Raw genomic sequence first — 16630 nt, forward strand, 5'->3', positions numbered from 1 at the left:
AAAAAGTAGTGAAACAAAAGCAAAAATGAACTTTTGGGACTTCATCAAGATAAAAAGCTTCTGCACAGCAAAGGAAACAGTCAACAAAACAAACAGGCAACTCACAGAATGGGAAAAGATATTTGCTAATGACACTACAGATAAAGGGCTGATATCCAATATCTATAAAGAACTTCTCAAACTCAACACCCAAAAAACAAATAATCAGGCCAGGGGAGTGTTGAGAAAGAAAACCAAAGCCAGGGGCATCACAATACCTGACTTCAAGCTACAATGCCAAGCTGTGATCATCAAGATAGCATGGTACTGGCACAAAAACAGACACATAGATCAAGGGAACAGAATAGAGAACCTAGAAATGTACTCTCAACTCTACATTCAGCTAATCTTCAACAAAGCAGGAAAGAACATCGAATGGAAAAAAAATACTGTCTCTTCAATAATGGTGCTGGGAAAATTAGACAGCCACATTCCGAAGAATGAAACTAAACCATTGTCCTACACCATACACAAAGATAAACTCAAAATGGATGAAAGACCTAAATGTGAGACAGGAATCCATCAAAATCCAATGGGAGGACACAGGCAGTAACCTCTTTGACCTTGGCTGCAGCAAATTCTTGCAAAGCATGTCTCTAAAGGCAAGGGATACAAAAACAAAAATGAACTATTGGGACTTCATCAAGATAAAAATCTTCTGCATGGCAAGGGAAACAGTCAACAAAACTAAAAGGCAACCTATAGAATGGGAGAAGATATTTGCAAATGACATATCAGAGAAAGGGCTGGTATCCAAGATCTATAAAGAACATCTCAGACTCAACACCCGAAAAACAAATAATCCAGTCAAGAAATGGGCAAAAGACATGAACAGACACTTCTCCAAAGAAGACATACAAATGGCTAACAGACACATCACTAGCCATCAGGGAAATACAAATCAAAACCACAACGAAATACCACCTTACACCAGTCAGAATGGCTAAAATTAACAAGACAGGGAACAAGAAATATTGGCGAGGCTGTGGAAAAATAGGAACCCTCTTACACTGTTGGTGGGAATGCAGCTGGTATAGCCACCCTGGAAAACAGTATGGATGTTTGTAAGAAGATAAAAATAGGACTACCCTATGACCCAGCAACTGCACTGCTAGGTATTTACCCCAAAGATACAGATGTTGTGAAAAGAAGGGGCACCTGCATCCCAGTGTTCATAGCAGCAATGTCCACAATAGCCAAACTGTGGAAGAAGCCGAGATGCCCTTCAACAGATGAATGGATAAAGAAGATGTGGTTCATATATACAATAGAATATTACTCAGCCATCAGAAAGGATGAATACCCACCATTTGCACTGACATGGATGGAACTGGAGGGGATTATGCTAAGTGAAATATGTCAATCAGAGAAAGACAATTATCATATGGTTTCACTTATATGTGGAACATAAGGAATTGCATGGAGGAGCATATAGGAAAGGAGGGAAAACTGAATGCAAAGAAATCAGAGAGGGAGAAAAACCATGAGAGCCTGTGGACTCTGGGAAATGAACTTAGGTTTACAGAAGGGAGGTGGGTGGGGAGATGGGGTAACCGGTGATGGGTATTAAGGAGGGCACGTGTTGTGATGAGCAACGGGTGTTATATGCAACTAATCAATCGTTTAACACTATATCAGAAACTAATGATGTACTATATGTTGGCTAACTGAACATAAAAAAAAAAAAAGAGTTTCTACCATGAAAGAAGTTGAATTTTGTCAAATACTTTTTTTGCATCTATTGAGATGATCATATATTTTTTTCCTTTCATTCTCTTGAATGATGAAATGTGATGTATCACATTTATTGATTTGCCTAAGTTGAACCATCCTTACATCTTAGAGTTAAATCCCACTTGATCATGGTTACTGAACCTTTTTATTAAACTTTTTTAAAAAGATTTTTTTGAGAGAGGGAGAGAGAGAGAGAGACCGTGTACAAGTGGAGGGATAGGCAAAGAGAGAGGTAGACTAACAGACTCCCTGCTAGAGCAGGGAGCCTGACTTGGGGCTCGATCCCAGGCCCCCAAGATAATGACCTGAGCTGAAACCAAGGGTCAGATGCTCAACAAACTGAGCCACCTGGGAGCCCATGAGTGAAACTTGTAATGTGCTGCTGAAGTTGGATTTGCTGGCATTTTTTGAGAATTTTTGCATTTATATTCATCAGAGATATTTTCCTGTAGCTTTATTTTCCTACAGTGGCTTTTCCTTGTTTGGTATCAGAGTGATGCTGCCTTTGTAAAATGAATTTGAGAGTGATTTCCCCTCTTACATTTTTTTTTTTTTTGATGAATCTGAGAATGATTGACATTAATTCTTCTTTAAATGTTTAGTATAATTCACCAGTGTAGTCATCTTGTCCTAGGATGTTTTTTTGGGGGATATATGATTACTGATTCAATCTCTTTACTAGTAATTTATCTGTTTAGATTTTCTATTTATTCCTTTTTTTAATTGGTAACTTTTATGTTTCTAAGGATTTTTCAATTTCTTCTACATTATTCAGTTTGTAGGTGTGTAGTTGTTCATAGTAGCTTCTTATAATCCTTTGGATTTCTCTGGTATTGGCTGTAATTTGTTTTTTTTAATTTGTAATTTTGTTGATTTGGGTCCTCTTTTTTCCTTAGAGGTTTGTTAATTTTGTTCCTATTTTCAAAGATCCAACTCTTAGTTTTGTTAATCTTTTCTATTGTTTTCTTATTCTGTATTTCATTCATTTCTGCTTAAATCATTATTATTTTCTTCCTTCTGTTAGTTTTAGGCTCAGTTTGTTCTTTTTCTGGTACCCTTGAGGCATAGGATTAAGTTGTTTATTTGGGATCTTTCTTGTTTCCTAATGGTGGCATTTATTACTATGAACTTCTTTCTCAGATCTGCATTTGTTGCATCACATCACTTTTTGTATATTATGTTTCCATTTTCATTTATCTCAAGATATTTCTTAATTTCTCCTTTGATTTATTCTTTGATCCTTTGGTTGCTCAGAAGAGTGTTGTTTAATTTCCATATCTTCTTGAGTGTTCCAGTTTTCCTCCTGTTATTGATTTCTAGTTTCTAACCATTGCATTTAGAAGAGATAATTGGTATGATTTCAACCATTTTGATTGCTTTTTGGGAACCATTTGCTTGAAATATATTTTCCTATCACTTTATACTCAGTTTATGTGTGTCTTTAATGCTAAAGTGTGTTTCTTGTAGGCAGCATATGACTGGATCTTGTTTTTTATCCATTCAGCCACCCCATGTCTTTTGATTAGAGAATTTAATCCATCTATTTTTAAAGTAATGATTGATATGGAAGAACTTACCATTGCCATTTTGAGGACTTACCATTGGCTGTTTTTTAGACCCCTATTTCTTTGCTTCTTGTCCTGTGATTTTTTCTTGTGTTTGGTATCTTTTGGTATCAGTATACTTTGACAGATTTATCCTATTCTTTTGTGTAATTATTACAGGCTTTCTCCTTGTGGATGCCATGAGGCTTACATAAAATATCTCAAAATTATTTTTAAACATCCTATTTTATAGCATCCTAAACTTTATACTCTTACTTCTCTTCCCTCTCACATTTTAGATTATTAATGTTATGGTTTATATATTTTTATATTGTATATTCAATAACAGAGTACTGTAGTTATAGTTAATTTTACTATGTTTGAATTTTATTTTATTTATTTTATTATTTTTTATTATGTTATGTTAGTCACCACACTATGTTTGATTTTTAATCTTTAATCTAAAGTTGTCAGTAAATTGAGCCCCATTATTACGATATTACAGAATATAACTTTGTCTATACATTTGCAATGCCAGTGAATTTTATGCTACCTTTTAATATTTTTATGATGTCAATTAGCATCATTTTACTTCGCTCAAAATCTCCCTTTAGAATTTCTTGTAAGGCAGGTATGTTGGTGACAAACCTCTCAGCTTTTGTTTATTTAGGAAAAGGTTTATCTCATGTTTTTCTGAAGGACAACTTTGCTGGGTATAGACTTTTTCATTGATAGTTTTATTTATTTATTTATTTAGACAGTTTTGTTTTAATATTTTGTGTATATCATCCTATTCTCTCTTGGCCTGAAAAGTTTCTTTTGAGAAATTACCTATAGTCTTATCGTGGTTCCATTGTGTGTGACTTATCCCTTTTCTTTTGCTTTCAATATTCTTTGTCTTTTTTTTTTTTTTGGCAGTTTAATTATGTGTATTGGTGTAGCTCTATTCCTTTTTAATCTATTTGGGATTCTTTGGGCCTCCTGGATCTGTATGTCTATTTCTCTCCCCAGGTTTAGAGGTTTAGAATGCTTTCAGCCATTATTGCTTTAAATATACTTTTTAAAAAAATTTAAATTAAATTTGCCAACATATAGTACATCATTAGTTTCAGATGTAGTGTTCTAGCACAACCCAGTGCTCATCAATCACATGCTCTCCTTAATGCCCATCACCCAATTATCCCATCCCCTCCACCTCCCCTCCAGCAACCTTCAGTTTCCTATAGTTAAAAGTCTATCATGGTTTTTCTCCCTCTCTGATGACTTCCCTTTTAGTTTTCCCTCCCTTCCCCTATGATCCTGTATGCTGTTTCTTATATTCCACATATGAGAGAAACCATCTTTCTCTGATTGACTTATTTTGCTCAGCATAATACCTTCCAGTTCCATCCACGTCAATGTAAATGGTAAGTATTCATCCTTTCTAATGGCTGAGTAATATTCCATCATATATATGGACCACATCTTTATCCATTCATCTGTTGAAGGACATCTGGGCTCTTTCCACAGTTTGGCTATTGTGGACATTGCTGCTATGAACATTGGGGTGCATGTGCCCCTTCTTTTCACTACATTTGTATCTTTGGGGTAAATAGCCAGTAGTGCAATTGCTGGGTCATAGGGTAGCTCTATTTTTAACTTCTTGAGGCACCTCCATACTGTTTTCCAAAGTGGCTGTACCAGCTTGCATTCCCACCACCAGTATAAGAGGCCTCCACTTTCTACACATCCTCGCCAACATTTGTTGCTTCCTGTCTCGCTAATTTTAGCCATTCTAACTGGTGGTAGGTGGTATCTCGTTGTTTTGAGTTGTATTTCCCTGATGACAAGTGATGTGGAGCATTTTTTCATGTGTCTGTTGGCCATTTGTATGTCTTTGGAGAAATGTCTGTTCCTGTCTTCTGCCTATTTCTTGACTGGATTATTTGGGGTTTTTTGGGGTGTTGAGTTTGATAAGTTCTTTCTAAATCTTTGATACTAGCCCCTTATCTGATATGTCATTTGCAAATATCTTCTCCCATTCCGTAGGTTGCCTTTTAGTTGTGTTGACTGTATACTTTCTGTCTCTTTCTCTTTCTTTTCTTTTTCTGGAGTTCTGGAATAGTGCAGATATTGTTTATTTTGATTGTGTCCTATAATTCCCATAGGCTTTCTTTAGTCTTTTTCATTTTTTTTTTATTCCTCTGATTGGATAATTTCAAATGTCCTACCTTCTCGGTCACTGACTCTCTTCTGCATGGGCAAATCTGCTTTTGAAGCTCTATTGAATTCTTCAGTCTTTTAGCTGTATTTTTCAGCTCTAAGATTTCTGGGTTTTTTTTTCATGGTTTTTATTTATTTGTTAAACTTCTCATTTTGTTCAATCATTGTTTTCTGAATTTTAGTTGTCTGACTGTGTGATCTTATAGCCCACTACACATATGTAAGTGCATTATTCTGGATTCCTTGTCTGAAAGTTCATAGATCTTCATTTCTTCAGGGTGAGTTGGAGGGGTATTTGTTTCCTTTGTTGGTGTCATGTGTATTTTATTTTTGTGATCCTTTATTCCTTACATTGGTGTCTGAGTGGCCTTCTCTTCCAGACTTTATAGGTATGCTTTAGCAAAGAAAATTCTCCACCGGTCAGCTCAGTTTGTGATTTTGGATGGGTCCATTGGTAAGTCCTTGTGCAGGTGGGGATTGCTATCAGGGTCCTTTTTTTTTTTTTTTTTTTTTGTGAGGTTGATTCCTGAACTGTATTTGGGGTGGAGATGTTGATGGCTGAAAATAGTTGAATAGGACTGCTGGCTTGCTTCTCTGCTCAAGTGAGACTCTGGGATGGATGTCATGTTTTCCTGGGTTCTTTGGTCAGGCTTCCTAGATAGTTGGGACTTTGTTCTATACTCAGAGGTAGACAGGGCTATAAATTAGCTTCCTTGCATTGCCAGGGTAGCAGAACAGGCCTCAAAGCTTACACAGCTCATTGTTTTAGTCCTGAATCAGGTAAGACTGCACTGAATTTCCTGGCCAAATCGGGCCATCAGTTTTGCTCTTCAGATGGGGAAAGCCATGGGCTGTGGTCTCTGTTTAAATGTTACTGTAAGGAGGGTTGTTGGATGGGCTACACAGCTTTTAATGTGCTCTGTTTAGGTTCTCTGGTCAAGTGATTGGGAGACTGTATTAAGTAATGATCAGGGATATGTATTAGTTTCCCTGCATGGGCATAATGGGAGAACCAGCTCCAAGGATAGCAAAGCTCTTTGTTTGTTGTCTTGACTGAAGCTTACCCATGCAAGAAGTTCCCTGGCTAAATAGGGCTACTGGTTTTGCTCTGCAAATGATCAGCTCTGTCTGCCAGATCCCTGCGTGAACATTGCTATTCTATGCAGCTTCGGGTGTTATGGCCAGTTTTTATGGTGAAGTGGGCCCAGGAACTACACTCAGCAATGGGCAGGACTATAAATTAGATCCCCTGCCCAGGTGGAGTAGGAGATCCAGCTCTGGGAAGTCTCCTAGGTGTTCTAAGTCAGGCTTTCTGTTTGGAAGGAACTATGAATAACTTCCCTGTTTAGGCAGAGTGGGAAGACCAACTCCAAGCAACCACCGAGGTGTTCCTGGCCAGGCTTTCTGGTCAAGCAGGCTGGAGGCTACACTCAACAGTGGGCATAGTTTGCTTTCTGCTTTTGATATCTTCTTTCATTGCATTATGATTAGAAAAAATACTTGGTAGTATTTAATCTTAAATTAGTTAAGACTCTTTTTCTGTGACCTATCATGTTATTTTTCCTAGAGAAAGGTGTATGTGCTCTTGAGAAGAATATGTATTCCATTGTTTCCGTGTCCATTTGGTCTTTAGTTTTATTCAGGTCCTTTGTCTCCTTATTGATCTTTCTGGGTATTCTATGCATTATTGGAAGTGGGGTGTTGGAGTTTCCTATTATTATTGTATTTCTGTGTATTTCTCTCTTCAGTTCTGTCAATGTTTGCTTTAGGTGTTCTGATTTTTAGCGTGTGCATACATATTTCTAATTGTTATAACTTTCTGATGGATTGACCCTATATCTTCATATAATGTCCTTCTTTTTCTCTTGTGAATGTTTTTCACTTAAGGCATAGTTTGTCTGGTATAAGTAGCTCAGACACTCCTGCTCTTTTGGTTATCATTTGCAAGGAATATCTTCTTTCATTCTTTTAAATCTGTATGTATCTTGGAATTTGTGTATTTTTAAAATTATTTAATATTTAAAATGCTAATATTAAACAACACACTACTACACAAACAATGGGCCAAAAAAGAAATCAAATGGCAAATCAAAGTATGTCTCAAAGCAAAAGCAAAAGCAAAAGAAAACACAATATTCCAAAACCTATGGGATGCAGCAAAAGTAGTTGTTAGAGTGAAATTTATGCTATAAATGCTTGTATTATGAAAAACATTCAAACATTCAAATAAACAATGTAACATAAACTACAAGGAACAAGAAAAAGAAGAAACTTAGGTGAAATTTAGTAGAGGAAGGAAATAACAGAGAAATCAGAAACAAAATAGAGAACAGAATAAACAATAACATAACATTGAAAGTAATGAATAGTTTTTCCATAAAATAAACAAAATTGGCAATGCTTCAACTACATTAACTAAGAAAAAAAGAGAGAAGACTCAAAAACCAAAATGAGAAATGGAAGATAAAACAATACAACAGATACCACAGTTTTTCCATAAAATAAACAAAATTGGCAATGTTTCAACTACATTAACAGATTACTATAAACAATTATATAAGAAGAAATCAGATAACTTAGGGAAAACCCCAGATAATCCCTAAAAATGTACAAGCTATCAAGATTGAAATATGAATCATCAATCCAAGAAATAGGAAATCTCCTTAGACCAATAACAAGAATGAAAGTTGAATTAGGAATCAAAGATCTCCCGACACAGAAAAGCCCAAGACTACATTTATCATTGTTGAATTCTACCAACATTAAAAAAATTAATGACAATCTTTATCAAAGATTACAAATAATGGAATAAGGGAAAACATTCAAAATCATTCTGTGGCACCAGTTTTATCCTGATACCAAAGCAGGATAAAAACAATAGAAGAACGAAAAAGTCTAGTTTGTCTGATTTAAGTATTAGTATTCTGACTTTCCATTTGCATGATAAATCCATTTGCATGATAAATGTCTCTCCATCCAATCATTTTCAATCTACAGGTGCCTTTATTTCTAAAATGAGTCTCTTGTAGGCAGCATATATATAGGTCTTGTTTTTTTATCCATTCTGACACCCTGTGTCCTTTGATTGGAGCATTTAGTCCATTTACGTTCAGAGTAATTATTGATAGATATGTATTTATTGCCATTTTATTACTTGTTTTGTCATTGTTTCTGGAGATTTTCTCTGATCCTTTCTTGTCTTTGTCACATTTGTTCTCTCCTTTTAACTCAGAGTCCCCTTTAATATTTCCAGCAGGCCTGTTTAGTGGTCATGATCTCCTTTTGTTTTTGTTTGTCTGGGAAACTCTTTAACTCTCTTATTCTAAATGATAGCTAGATAGAGTATTCTGGGCTGCAGATTTCTCCCATTCAGCACTTTGAATATATCATGCCGGTTTCTTCTTGCTTGCCAAGTTTCTGTTGAGAATGCTCCAGCTAGACTTATGGGTTTTCCCTTATAAGTTAAGGACTTCTTTTGTGTTGCTGCTTTTAAGGTTTTTTCTTTATCACTATATTTTGCAAATTTAATTACATTATGTCTTGGTGTTGGCCTGCTTTTGTTGATTTGATGCAAATTCTTTGTGCCTCCTGTATCTGGAAGTCTGTTTCCTTTCCCAGATTAGGGAAGTTCTCTGCTATTATTTCTTGAAATAATTTTTCTGCCCCCTTTTCTCTCTCTTCTTCTTTTGGGACTCAAATAACACAAATGTTATTATGTTTGATGGAGCCACTGAGTTCCCTAAATCTATTTTTGTTTTGCATAATTCTTTCTCTCTTTTGTTCAGCAACATTGCTTTCCATTATTTTATCTTCTAGGTCATTAATTCATTTGCTGCTTCTTCCAGCCTTCTGTTCATTGCATCAAACCTATTTCCAATCTCATTTATTGCTTACTTCATCTCTGATTGATTCTTTTTTAACTCTTCTATCACTGTGGTAGGGGTCTCCACTGATGTCTTCTATTCTGTTTGCAAGTCCAGTGAACATCCTTATGATTGTTGCTTTAAATTCTCAATCAGACATGTTACTCCTCTCTGTTTCACTTAGATCTTTGCTGTGGGCTTATGTTGGTCTTTGATTGCAGATAAATTACTGTCTTGGCATTTTTCTATGTCTCTACCTTCTTTCCTGTGTTAGAAAACCAGTTATGTCTCTTGCTCCTGAAAGTAATGGACTTATGAAGAACTTCAAAGAGTGTCTCTGGTGTGCACTGTGTGTGGTCTGCTGTTGTGTTCTGGCTGCTCTATCCTTCAGGCCAGTCATCTGCAGGAGTTCTCCTTGCCTGCTATGGGCAGTGTTTGTCCCTGGCCTGAATGTGGTAGGTTTTAATGAAGTGTGCTCTGGTCTGCTTCTGAAATGATACGTGACAACACTTCCACTAGAACTGAGGCCTTGCAGAACTCTCCGGGTGGGAGACGTGGTATGGGGCTGGTGTTTGTGCTGGTTTTCTAGGGTAAGGGCCCATTGTGCTGGGATTGAGGTAAGCTTGACTGAGAAAAGAAGGTCCTCCAGAGCACAGTGGGGTGGGGCTTAGTGTAAGCAAGTTGGGTAGCCAGTGTTCATGCAGAACTTCTTCCCTCAGGTGGTTTTGTGTTTATGCTTAGGGTCGGGAAAAGGAAATGGTCCAGCCAGATCCTTTGATCTCAGAGAAGCATTTCTTTGAATGCTTTCTCTAAGGGAAGTATTCTTAGAATAGTGAATAATATCCCCCACTGTGTTCCTCAGGCATTCATCAGCTCATTGTTTCTATGTTGTCTGTCTGCATTCTCTCCAGGAGCAAGGCAGTGTTCCCAAGTTCTATTGCAGCCAAAGTTGCTGAGCTTTAAGTCTCCAAGCCCTGCTAGTTGCAAGAACTCAGGAAATTCAGCCCCTCTCATTTTCCAAGCCAGTGGCTTTGGGGAAATGTTCTCCTTGTACATTCCTCTGTGTGGCCCTCTCTCATGTGCCCTTCTCATTGACCACAGCTCCCCCACCTCGATAGTACCCAAGATCTGTTTCTTCCCTAAACAATATCTGCACACTCCCTACCTTCTTCAATTTGTCCTCTTCTCTCCCTTTAGTTGTGGAGTTTGTTCTCTCAGTCTTCAGGTCAATTTCTGGGTCATTTAGGAATATTTTATAATTATCTAGTTGTGATTGTGTGCCAAGATGAGCCTAAGGTCCTCCTCCTTGGCCTCCACCTTCTTCTCTTCCTGTACCTTGAAATTTAAAGTGAGTTTATTGTAGCAGCATATTTTGGGGTCTTCTTCTTTATTCCATTCATCCAGAGTATGTCTTTTGGGTTTTTTTAAAATTTAATTTAATTTTATTATGTTATGTTAGTCACCATACAATACATCATTAGTTTTTGATGTAGTGATCCATGATTCGTTGTTTTCATATAACACCCAGTGCTCCATGTAGTACATGCCCTCCTTAATACCCATCACCAGGCTAATCCTTCCCTCACCAACTTCCCCTCTAAAACCCTCAGTTTGTTTCTCAGAGTCCTTAGTCTCTCATGGTTCATCTCTCCCTCCGATTTCCCCTCCTTCATTTCCCCCTACCTTCTCCTAATGTCCTCCATGATATTCCTTATGTTCTACAAAAAAGTAAAACCACATAATAATTGACATTCTCTGCTTGACTTATTTCACTTAGGATAAACTCCTCCAGTCCCATCCATGTTGATATAAAAGTTGGGTATTCATCCTTTCTGATGGCTGAGTAATATTCCATTGTATATATGGACCACATCTTCTTTCTCCATTCATCTGTTGAAGGGCATCTCTGCTCTTTCCACAGTTTGGCTATTGCGGACATTGCTGCTATGAACATTGGGGGTGCATATGGCTCTTCTTTTCACTGTATCTGTGTCTTTGGGGTAAATACCCAGTAGTGCAATTGCTGGGTCATAGGGTAGCTTTATTTTTAATTTTTTGAGGCACCTCCACACTGTTTCCCAAAGTGGCTGTACCAACTTGCATTCCCACCAACAGTGTAAGAGGGTTCCCCTTTCCCCACAACCTCTCCAACATTTGTTATTTCTTGTCAATTTTTGCTATTCTAACTGGTGTAAGGTGGTGTCTCAATGCGGTTTTGATTTGAATTTCTCTGAAGGCTAATAATGATGAGCATTTTTTCATGTGTCTGTTAGCCATTTGTATGTCATCTTTTAAGAAGTGTCTGTTCATGTCTTCTGCCCATTTTTTGACTTGATTATTTGTTTTATGGGTGTTGAGTTTGAGAAGTTCTTTATAGATCTTGGATATCAGTTCTTTGTCTTTAGTGTCATTTGCAAATATCTTCTCCCATTCTGTGGGTTTCCCTTTTGTTCAGTTGACTATTTCCTCTGCTGTGCAGAAGGTTTTTATCTTGATGAAGTCCCAAAAGTTCATTTTTGCTCTTGTTTCACTAGCCTTTGGAGGTGTATCTTGAAGAAGTTGCTGTGGCTGATGACAAAGAGGTTATTGCCTATGTTCTCCTCTAGGATTTTGAGGGATTCCTGTCTCACATTGAGGTCTTTCATCCATTTTGAGTTTATCTTTGTGTATGGTGTAAGAGAATGGTCGAGTTTCATTCTTCTGTACATAGCTCTCCAATTTTCCCAGCACCATTTACTGAAGAGATGGTCTTTTTTCCATTGCATAATTTTTTTACTGCTTTATCGAAGATTATTTGGCCACAGAGTTGAGGGTCCATATCTGGGCTCTTTATTCTGTTCCATTCATCTATATGTCTGTTTTTGTGCCAGTACCATGTTGTCTTCGTGATCACTGCTTTGTAATATAGCTTGAAACCAGGCAACATGATGCCCCCAGCTTTGTTTTTCTTTCTCAACATTTCCTTGGCGATTCGGGGTCTTTTCTGATTCCATACAAATTTTAGGATTGTTTGTTCCAGCACTTTGAAAAATGTCATTGGAATTTTGATCGGGATGGCATTGAAGGTATAGATTGCTCTGGATAGCATAAACAATTTAACAATGTTTATTCTTCTGATCCATGAGCATGGAATGGTTTTCCATCTTTTTGTGTCTTCTTCAATTTCTTTCATGAGTGTTCTGTAGTTCCTAGAGTATAGATCCTCTACCTCTTTGGTTAGGTTTATTCCGAGGTATCTTATGGTTTTTGGTGCTATTGTAAATGGAATCGTTTCTCTAATTTCTATTTCTACAGTGGCATTGTTAGTGTATAAGAAAGCAACTGATTTCTGTGCATTGATTTTATAACCTGCCACATTACTGAATTGCCGGATGAGTTCTAGTAATTTGGGGGTGGAGTCTTTTGGGTTTTCCACATAAAGTATCATGTCATCTGCAAAAAGAGAGAGTTTGACTTCTTCTTTGCCAATTTGAATACCTTTTATTTCTTTTTGTTGTCTGATTGCTGTTGCTCTGACTTCTAGTCCTATGTTGAACAATAGTGGCGAGAGTGGGCATCCTTGACGTGTTCCTGATCTTAAGGGAAAGGCTCTCAGCTTTTCCCCATTGAGAATGATATTCGCTGTGGGTTTTTCATAGATGGATTTTATGAATTTGAGGAATGTTCCCTCTATCCCTATACTCTGAAGAGTTTTAATCAGGAAAGGATGCTGTATTTTGTCAAATGCTTTTTCTGTATCAATTGAGAGGACCATAAGGCTCTTCTCTCTCCTCTTATTAATATATTCTATCACAGTGATTGATTTTAGAATGTTGAGCCACCCTTGCATCCCGGGGATAAATCCCACTTGGTCATGGTGGTTGATCCTTTCAACGTATTGTTGGATCCTATTAGCTAGGATTTTGTTGAGGATTTTGGAATCCATATTCATCAGGGATATTGTTCTGAAATTCTCCCTTTGATGGGGTCTTTGGTTTGGGGATTAAGGTAAGTTTGGCCTCATAGAATGAGTCTGGAAACTTTCCTTCTGTTTCTATTTTTTGCAACAGTTTCAAGAGAATAGGTATATTTCTTCTTTGAATATTTGGTAGAATTCCCCAGGGAATCCATCAGGCCCTGGACTCTTGTTTTTTGGGAGGTTTTTGATCACTGCTTCAATCACCTTACTGGTTATTGGACTATTCAGGTTGTCAATTTCTTCCTGTTTCAGTCTTGACAGTTTATAGGTTTCGAGGAAGGCATCCATTTCTTCCAAGTTGCTAAATTTATATAGTTGTTGATAATAATTTCTAATAATTGTTTCTATTTCCTTGGTGTTAGTTGTGATTTCTTCCTCTTCATTCATAATTTTATTAATTTGGGTCCTTTCTCTTTTTTTTTGGATAAGTCTGGCCAGTGGTTTATCAATCTTATTAATTCTTTCAAAGAACAAGCTTCTAGTTTGGTTGATCTCATCTACTGTGTTTCTGGTTTCTAATTCATTGATCTCTGCTCTAATCTTAATTTTATTTCTCTTGTAATGCATGGCTTAGGCATCGTTTGTTGCTTTTTCTCTAGTTCTTTAAAGTGTAAAGTTAGTTGGTGAATTCAGGATTTTTCTATTTTTTTGAGTGAGTCTTGGTTGGCTATGTATTTTCCCCTTAGGACTGCCTTTGCGTATCCCATAGGTTTAGACCGATGTATTTTCATTCTCGTTGGTTTCCATGAATTGTTTAAGTTCTTCTTTGATTTCCTGGTTGACCCAAACATTCTTGAGCAGAGTGGTCTTTAGCTTCCAAGTATTTGTATTTCTGCCAAAATTTTTCTTGTGCTTGAGTTCCAGTTTTAAAGCATTATGGTCTGAGAAGATGCAGGGAATAATCTCAGTCTTTTGTTATTGGTTGAGACCTGATTTGTGACCCAGTATGTGGTCTATTCTGGAGAAAGTTCCATGTGCGCTCCAGAAGAATGAGTATTCTGTTGTTTTAGGGTGGAATGTTCTGTATATATCTATGAGGTCCATCTGATCCAGTGTGTCCTTCGAAGCTCTTGTTTCTTCGTTAATTGTCTGCTTAGATGATCTGTCCATTGCTGAGAGTGGAGTATTGAGGTCTCCTGCAATTAACGTATTGTTATCAATATGACTCTTTATTTTGGTTAACAGTTGGCTTATGTAGATGGCTGCTCCCATGTTGGTGGTGTAGGTATTTACAATTGTTAGATCTTCTTGTTGGATAGACCCTTTAAGAATGATGTAGTGTCCTTCTGTGTCTCTAACTACAGTCTTTAGCTTAAAATCTAATTTGTCTGATATAAGAATTGTTACCCCAGCTTTCTTTTGAGGTCCGTTGGCATGGAAGATGGATTTCCATCCCTTCACTTTCAGTCTGGATGTATTTTTAGGTTCAAAATGAGTCTCTTGTAGACAGCATACGGATGGGTCCCGTCTTTGTATCCAATCTGCAACCCTGTGCCGTTTTATGGGAGCATTTAGGCTGTTCATGTTGAGAGTGATTATTGAAAGATATGAATTAATTGTCATCATGTTGCCTGTGAAGTCCTTGCTTCTATAGATTGTCTCTGTCAATTTCTGTTGTATATCACTCTTGGGGTCTTTCTCCTTTTATAGACACCTCCCTTAACATTTCTTGCAGGGCTGGGCTTAGTGGTCACATATTCTTTCAGTTTCTGCCAGTCTTGGAAGCTTTGCATCTCCATCCATTCTAAATGACAGCCTTGCTTGATAAAGTATTCTTGGCTGCATGTTTTTCTCATTTGGTACCCTGAATATATCTTGCCAGCCCTTTCTGGCTTGCCAGGTCTCTGTAGATAAGTCTGATGTTATTCTGATATTCTTCCTTCTGTAGGTAAGGAATCTCTTCCTTTACTGCCCTTAAGATGGTTTCCTTGGTTCTAAGATTTGTGAGTTTTACTATTACATGTTGGGGTGTTGGTCTGTTTTCTTTGATTTTGGGAGGGGTCCTCTCTGCCTCTAGGACGCGAATGTTTGTTTCCTTCCCCAGATTAGGGAAGTTCTCAGCTATGATTTGCTCAAATATATCTTCTAGTCCTCTCTCTCTCTCCACCCACTCAGGGATCCCAATAATTCTGACATCAGAACGTTCCATGGTGTCACTTATTTCTCTGATTCTGTTTTCATGGATTTTGAGTTGTTTCTCCCTGGGTTCCTCTTTATCCTTCTTTTCTATCGATTGGTCTTCCAGGTCACTAATAGTTCTTCTGCCTCACTTACCCTAGCTGTTAGATTATCTAGATTAGATTGGATCTCATTGATAGCATTTTTAAGTTCTGCCAGTTCAGCTTTCATTTCTGCCCTTAGAGATTCTATGTTGCCATTAATCGATTCTTCCATTCTAGCTATTATCTTCATAAGTGTTACCCTGAAGTCCATTTCCAACATCTTGGTTATATCTGTATCCATTTGTAAATCTGTGGCAGAAGTCACAGTCTCTGAGTCTTTCTTATTTTGGGGGTTCCTCCTCCTAGTCATTCTGTTGAGGGGTGTTGAGGGAATGTACAGAGTCCAAATTACTGTCAACCACCCAAGGAAATCCACCTGTTTTATGGGGACCTTAGGGTTGCTGGCCTCTTGTTCTTCCAGCCTATCTTCTGGTGGATGGGTGTGCCCTGCTGTTACTCATGCAACCTGTTTGGGCAGAGTTGCCCTGCCCCATGTTGGGGGCGATGGGCTCAGTGAAAACCGTTTTTTGGGGGCTTTAGTTCTCTGTCGGCTTTCTCTGGCTGCTTTCTGTATCTATTCCGAGAGTCAGCACAGAAGAGATCGTTTCCAACCATCTGCCTCAGAGCAGAGAGATCGCAGTCTGTTCTTCAGTGAGCTCTCCAGACCGCACTATCTCCGTTTCTCTCTGTGTTGCTGAAAACTGCAGCGTCCTGGCTTGTGAGCCCCTCAGCTTCCAGGTTCAGGCAGTGTCTGTCCTTTGTGCTTCTAAAACTGCCAGCTGCCCTCAGTTTGCACGGGCGGCACTGCTGCTCCAGGTTTCAGTCTGGGGGGCTGCCCTAATGTCCTTTCCCCACTGCTTCCGGTCTGCAAATCTGTGCCCCATCCCCAGCGTGAGAAGCTTTCACTCACTGGATGTGCAGGATCCTGATGGCTCCCTCCCCCCTTCCGTTTATCTTCCAGTATGTGCCCACGGAATCACGGCTCCCTGTTTTATGCCTCAAAACCAACTGTTTACGATATTCTTTTTGTAGAGGTCCAGGTATATCTTCTTATATCTCAGGCTGATT

Source organism: Halichoerus grypus, chromosome X (genome assembly GCF_964656455.1).
Source record: "Halichoerus grypus chromosome X, mHalGry1.hap1.1, whole genome shotgun sequence".
NCBI lineage: Eukaryota > Metazoa > Chordata > Mammalia > Carnivora > Phocidae > Halichoerus > Halichoerus grypus.